The sequence below is a fragment of the Triturus cristatus genome, chromosome 8 (assembly GCF_964204655.1).
Source record: "Triturus cristatus chromosome 8, aTriCri1.1, whole genome shotgun sequence".
NCBI lineage: Eukaryota > Metazoa > Chordata > Amphibia > Caudata > Salamandridae > Triturus > Triturus cristatus.
The window spans coordinates 1,673,170,810-1,673,178,253 of record NC_140591.1 but is presented as its reverse complement, the minus strand read 5'-3'; positions in this window follow the sequence as shown (position 1 = coordinate 1,673,178,253).

Sequence of the window (7,444 nt, the reverse complement as noted above, 5' to 3'; positions counted from 1 at the left end):
CACACACACTTATTACAATGATGATTATGACGAAGTTGATGAGACAGGGCCCTACCAAGCATAGGACAGCCAGGAAAGGGGTATTACCAGAGTGCAAATTCCAGTGGATCAAAGGGGCCCGTATGTTCAAATGTCAGTTGTGGGGAACGATCAGAATTTTCTTTTGGATACTGGGGCCACCAGGTCTTCTATTGCACGTCTGTCAGTCCCGGAGCCACCCCTTTCTGGCAATATGAATGTCTCCGTGGGTTTTGCAGGAACACCTGTGACCAGCCCTGTCTCTGAACCCCTCCCTCCCGATATTGGCCCTGCACATGTTGACGCTCCCTTGGTCCTTACTACAGGTTGCAGTGAAAACTTGTTAGGCATGGATTTACTGAAAGCTCTGTATGCGACCATATCATGTAGTCCTCAAGGTGTATCCCTAAAAATTTCTTCCACCGCAGCTTCCTATATGTACCTGTCCGGTCCCCTCCCGCCAGAGTTGCAGTCTTTACCTTCCTCCCTCTGGGCATCATCAGACACTGATGTAGGGTGTCTCAACATATCCCCTCATGTGGTACGCATCCAGCCAGGTGCACTTCTACCCCGCCTCCGGCAGTATCGACTACCCGCGGAAGGAGAAATGGCCCTTTTGACAATAATTTCTGAATTGATGGACAAGAGCGTAGTGGAGGAAACACGTGGCAATATCTGTAACAGTACCATTATTCCTGTTCTTAAAAAGACCAATGGAGATGCTCTCTCCCCTAAAATTTACAGATTCGTAATTGACCTAAGAGCCCTTAACAAAATAACAATCTCCCAATATCCTGTTGTTCCCGATATTACAGCCCTCTTAACGATGGTCCCTTCTGACGCCACGCACTTTTCTGTCATAGACCTGAAGAATGCTTTTTTCAGCATTCCTATACATCCTGACAGCAGACTTTTTTGGGTTTCTCCCTAGGCGGGCGGAGCTTTAGATTCTGCCGCGCCCCTCAAGGTTTCACCGAGAGCCCCAGTATCTATAGTCAAGCCCTAAAAAACAACTAGATTCCTTGGAACTCCCTGATAATTCCACACTATTACAATATGTAGATGACCTCCTCATTGCTGCATATTCTGCCCCAGCATGTAAAGAAGCTACTCTCTGTTTGTTACGCCACCTTGCCCACCATAATCACAAAGTCTCTTTGAAAAAACTTCAGTTTTGTCAAGAGAAGGTGACCTATTTAGGTCATCTCCTCTCGAAGGAGGGAAGTCAGCTCACCGCTGATCGTATAGCCATTATCAATGCTATGACGGCCCCATGAACACAAACGCAGGTGTGAGCCTTCATAGGCCTAACCTTATACTGTAGACAGTGGATTTCCAACTTTTCGGCCATGGTCAAACCTCTTCTTGCCCTCACCACTAAAGACATATCTGACAGTTCCTTTCCATGGACTAGAGAGCATGCCCAGGCCTTCCAAGATTTAAAGAGGGCTCAGTGTACTGCTCCAGTCCTCGGTACTCCAGATTATAGCTAACAATTTTTTCTTTTTGTACATGACAGACGGCTGTGCATGCGCTGTCTTGACCCAGATGTTCGGTAGTTACCATCGGCCATGTGCCTATTTTTCAGCCACTTAAGATCCTGTTGCAAGGGCTCTCCCAGGATGCCTACGGGCGACCGCTGCGGCCGACTTCATGGTCCGTCAGAGTGCGGGGATCGTCATGAACTCCCCCCTGACTCTGATGGTCCCCCATTCTGTAGATACCCTCCTTAATAACACCAAGACACAGTACATCACTAGCGCACGACTCACAGGATATGAACTGACACTCACATTAACATCAAAAGATGCACCGTACTAAACCCCGCCACATTACTCCCACTGGATACTCAGGATGCCCACTTAGACCCACATGACTGCATATTAAGGACAGAGGAGGAGACGAAGGGACGGGTTGACTTACAGGATACCCCGATAGCAGAACCAGAAGGTACACTGTATGTGGACGGATCATGTCTCAGAGGGCCAGATGGTAACACCTCAGCTGCCTACGCCCTCACGACATTAGGGCAAGTAGTAGAAACAGCTCAGATTCCGCAGTGCTCTGCTCAAGCCGCAGAATTAGTGGCCCTCACTAGAGCCTGTGAGTTAAGCAAAGGGATCACAGTGAATATTTATACTGACAGCCAATATTCCTTCGGGGTGGCCCACAACTTCGGGAGGTTATGGAAAGAATGGAATTTCCTTACTTCCCATGAGACCAAGATTCAACATGGCCCCCTAATTCACCAATTGTTAGACTCCCTGACACTCCCCAGAAAGGTAGCCATTATAAAATGTAAAGCCCATGAGAAAGTGACAGATGATGTTGGGAAAGGCAATGCCCTGGCTGACCAGACGGCCAGATAAACAGCTCTTAGAAAAAGGGAAGGAATGTATGTAGGAGGTCCCGCTAGGTGGGTGACAGACAAGGGTATGGTTGAAAACACAGTACAGAGTGTGATTGATATTCAGTCCCATACTACTCCTGAGGAACTGAGGGTGTGGAAGGAGCAATTAGCAAAGGAGGGAATTGATGATTGCTGGGTCCGTACGACTATGGAAAGACAATGGATGTTACCTGACAGTCATGTGCTACCAGTAGTTACGATGGCCCATGGTCCTGCTCACATTAGTGCAAAAGGGATATGTAAACTGTTGGAGCCTACATGGTACAACTCTAAGATACCAGCATATGCTGAATAGCTGGTTAAAACATGCATGATTTGCCTAATGTATAACCCAGGAAAAGGCACAGTTACCCCTAAGGGAGGATTCTCTACTCCTACCTTCCCTTTTGAAGTCCTCCAAATGGATTATATCCAGATGGACAGATGTAACAATTTGAAATATGTCCTGGTGGTGGTCTGTGCCTTCAGCCGATGGGTGGAGGCCTACCCCGTCAAAGACTGCACCGCTATCACTACTGCCAAAGTGCTATTAAAAGAGTACCTCCCACGATTCGGTTTGCCCCGCTTGGTCTGGAGTGACAACGGGACACACTTTACGGCTCAGATTATGGAATAGATCTGTACAGCATTGGGTATAAAACAAAAATTTCATGTAGCTAACCACCCCCAGTCAGCAGGTCTAGTGGAGGTGTACAATGGCATCCTAAAAACTAAAATGGCCAAAATAGTAGCCGAGACGGGTGTCCCTTGGGTTGATGCTCTGCCCTTGGCCCTACTGTCTACCAGAACAACGGCCCACACCAGGATAGGGCTATCCCCCATGAGATTGTGTTTGGGAGGCCTGCCAATGTATGGGGTGTCCCACGGCCTAAGAAACTGTCTGATGTTGAATACCTTGTATTAACTGATTATCTGTACAGTCTAACTAATACCTTTCGTACTCTTTATCACCAGGTGCATGATGCCATACTTGACAAAAGCGAGGGCCTAGGACACATCATCCAACTTGGTGATTGGGTCTTAGCGAGAAATTTTCAACGGACCAAGAGCCTCGAGCCCCGCTGGACACAGCCCCGTCAGGTGTTGCTGGCCACCCGCACCGCTGTGAAAGTAGAAGGTCTGAAGAATTGGATGCATTTGTCTCACTGCAGGCGTGTGCCTCTGCTCCTCCCCTATGATCAGTGGGTGAGGGAAGGACAAGGAGACTCAGAAACAGAAACAGCCCCGACGTTTGTCCCATTCAGCGATGCCAGACTGCATTCTACATCTACGGAAGCAGAGAGTGACAGCATACTGAAAGGAAGGGTGGAACCCTCCCTTAACTCTGCTCAACACCAAGAACAATTGTTTCCCTACCATACTGTCCCTACTTCCGACCGATATAACTTGCGCCCCGAGGGAAGGCTTGCCCTTGACTTCACCAAGTGCCTATAGGCTGTAGGGTTGTGATCTTCCCCGGCTGAGAGTAGTGCTGGTGTGTCAGACTAAGGTACGCCATAGGGCCCTTGGCACCTGCGCCCAGTGAAGGAACCACCAATCACAGACAGCCACTAGAGGTCCCTGGCTTAGCACAATGGCTGCCGTCCAAACACCCGAATCCAGAAACAATATGTCAGTCTCCGACATAGTAAATGCTTCATGGCCACCGTGGTGACACTGTTTGTCTCCCTCATCCTGTCTATCCTTGGTTGGCTGTTACTAATCTACCATCCTGTTACCTCACCAACTCCTACACCGACTCCTGCAGAGCACCAGTATTACACGCTACCAGTCCACGAATTACCCCGCCGTGCAGAATTATTCAATAACACCTTCATTCAAATGTTGCATCACCATCAGCTGATCATGAACACTTCCAACTGCTGGGTTTGTGGACTGATGCCGCATTCCATGATACACCCTGTCCCATTCTTTCCCTACCCCTTTTCCATCTCTGGGTCTTGTCTTGCATGGTGGATGCTGATGCAGGAGGCCTACACTGTCAATGGTACTGCCAATTCTGTCCTCGGGACATTTCGGGATGACTTCTGGCGGAACAGATCTGGCAATAACAATGCTCCTTTTTGCCCGACCAGCTCATCCACATTGCTACTACCACCAGATGAACTTGGTGAGATGGTAGTATTCGACTCAACCACTCGACGAACATTTTCTAGATTCCGCACCAGAAGGATACTGCCTGATGAACGAAACACTCTGAATGTCATAAAAGTGCAGGGCCATGTCTGTATCCATGGCCTAGGAACTAAGAAAGTTGGTACTAGTACTTGTGATATCACTAAAACTTTAAACTCTACATCTCCTCCAATGCTGGTGGCATCCCCCAACACCTATTTCATCTGTGGCACAGCCACCTACACTTGGCTCCCCCGTAACTGGTCTGGTACCTGCTATTTGGCCTTCCTCCTTCCACCAACATATTCTACCCATGGAGGTTACCACCTGTTGATGAAGGGCGTTCTGCGCCACTCACGTAGGGGCGTCATATCAGCCGAGGATACAGCAGGCCAGGAAGCCGGGGACTTCTTCAAAGGTTTCCTTCCATTCTGGGGCCCCATGGCGAACAGTCGGGCTATACGAGGACTGACCAGGGTCCTTGAGGCCACCATCACAGTGACAGCTGGTGCCCTCTCCAACATCACTGCAGAGCTACAGGCGGACCGCCTTATAACGCTCCAAAACCGCATGGTCCTTGACGTCATCCTTGCTGATCGTGGTGGCGTGTGTAAATTGATCGGCTCCAGCTGCTCTGTGTACATTCCAGACAACGCACCTACAGTATTTGATGCCATCCAACGTCTGCATCGCCTTTCTTCTGAAATTCATCTGGATGAAGACAACTGGCCCCTCACAGGCTGGATCTGGGGCCTCCTTTCCCAGTGGGGGTAGAGGGTCATCATCTTCCTTGCCTTGGGAGTAGCTGTCCTGGTCTCCTGCTGTCTGTGCTTTCAGTGCTTGCCAGTGCTCTTTACAATGTGTGTCCAGACCATCAAACCTCCACCCTCTAACATTCACAACACCAATATGATGATGATTCTCCAACAAGAAACAGATGGCCTTATGAACATTGACATTTCTTAAAGTATTTGCCACTCAATGGCAAAAGGAGGGTCTGAGGAAAAGTGTTCTTCTCATCGGCATACTTTGTACCGAGACTCCATTGTTTTTTCATTGCCATCTCGTGTCAAACATTTCCACACGACCCACCTGGTCGTTTCTGCTGATGCCTGGGACAATTCTAACTGACATGACAAAAACCATCTTGCAGCCTGCATTTCTGCCCAGGAACTGTCGCACACCCAACCCCCCTGTTCTTTGCAGTTCAACAGAAAGCCATGAGACACTCAAGCCCTGGATAAATGATTTGTTTTCCATCTCCTGCTCCCAGCCTGGTAAACATCCTTGACATCGTGATCAGGTTATCTGGACAATGGTCTGTCTGCTGGGCCTTGATCAAGGTGATTAAACAATGACCTGAAAGACCAGGCTATGATCAAGCTGAGTGAACAATGACCTGAAAGACCAGCTTTGATCACACTGAGTGAACAATGATTTGTGTACCAAGCCTTGACCAGGTCACCACCTACAAACATCGTCTGGATCTGGTTATCAACTGCAAACACTGCCCTGTCTGAACAATAGACTAACAGCCAAAAGCTGGAATGAAAAAGTATAAAAGGCTTGTAAGCTGCGGAGTAAAGCAGCAGCCTCCTGGGTTTTGTCTCTGACTAGCTTGAGACTCTGTTCCATAGCCCAGGCTATTTGAATAAATGTGAGTTCCTCCTGCAGACGAAGGCTCCTGTGTCTCCTTTTACTACGTATGGAGGGTATGGAAGACTTGGGCGGTTCCCCCGCCGCCGAGACCCTGTAAGTGGGTTATTCCGGTTCTTCAGGATCATACTCCCACACCAGTTACTGGTGTGGGGGTATGATTCCAAGGTGTTTGACACCAAACACGACATTTTTCCGTGCAGCCAGGGCAAAGTTAGCATTTACCATTTGGTTATAATGCACTTAAGAGTATTTGGTCAGGCTGCACTGCTGACAACCCCGGAGGATAGATTCCGAAGGCTGCAGGGGTGCTCTGCTCATGCAGGGCCACCCTGTCACATATAACCAAGCAGCCTGCCTTCAGGATTGATAAGGCCTGCCATAGAGGTGACTGATAGGTTTACATGTGCAGTGATAGATGAGATATAGTGAACCTACATCTCTGTAAGGGGTGCATGCACCTCCTTAACCAGGCTGCAGTTGTCATTTTGGAGGGCTTTCCAGGGTTGGCATAATACATGCTTCAGCCCCTGGTAGGCCTCTGGGGTACCTATGCTCTGGGTACATAGTATACCATATACTAGGAACTTATAAGGGAACCTCAGGATCCAATCTGTTATGTACCTAAGGTACTAGGAATCAATTTAGAGAGGAAGCAGCCAGGCTGAGGTCCTGGACAGCAGGGCACCAGCCAGACTAAAGGCTAAAAACAGTGAAACATCAGCAAAAAGTGGGGGTAACCATAGGAAGTAGATCCTACTCTCCTACACAGTTTAAAACCATCTTCACTAAAAGATGCATATTTAAATTCTGAGTTCAGGGACATATTATCAAGGGCAATATCGCCGCTTTTGCTGCACTTTTTGCCGAAAAAGCGGCAATAATTTTATCGCCCTATTAGCAAGGCTGGCGGTTTTCCTATCGCCTTGCATGCCAGCGATAATTATCGCTAATGACATGCAATGTAGGCATTCCTCACTGTTGGACAGGCCACACGAAGGGCTTGCTCCCTCCCCGCACGACAGGGCCCGAGCTCCGGCCCACCAGGCATAACCCACGAAAAGCACCTGTACCCCGTCTCCCGACGGATCTTCTGCCCTCGGACCTCTACTCATCACGGGGCCCAGCCCCACCGGCTCCCCCGGCCGGTTCAAGCCGCCATCTTGGGCCCTGCACCACGAGGCCGCGTGGCCTCGCCCCGACCCTAACCCCGGGCCTGGCCGGCCCCGACATCCCGGCACCACC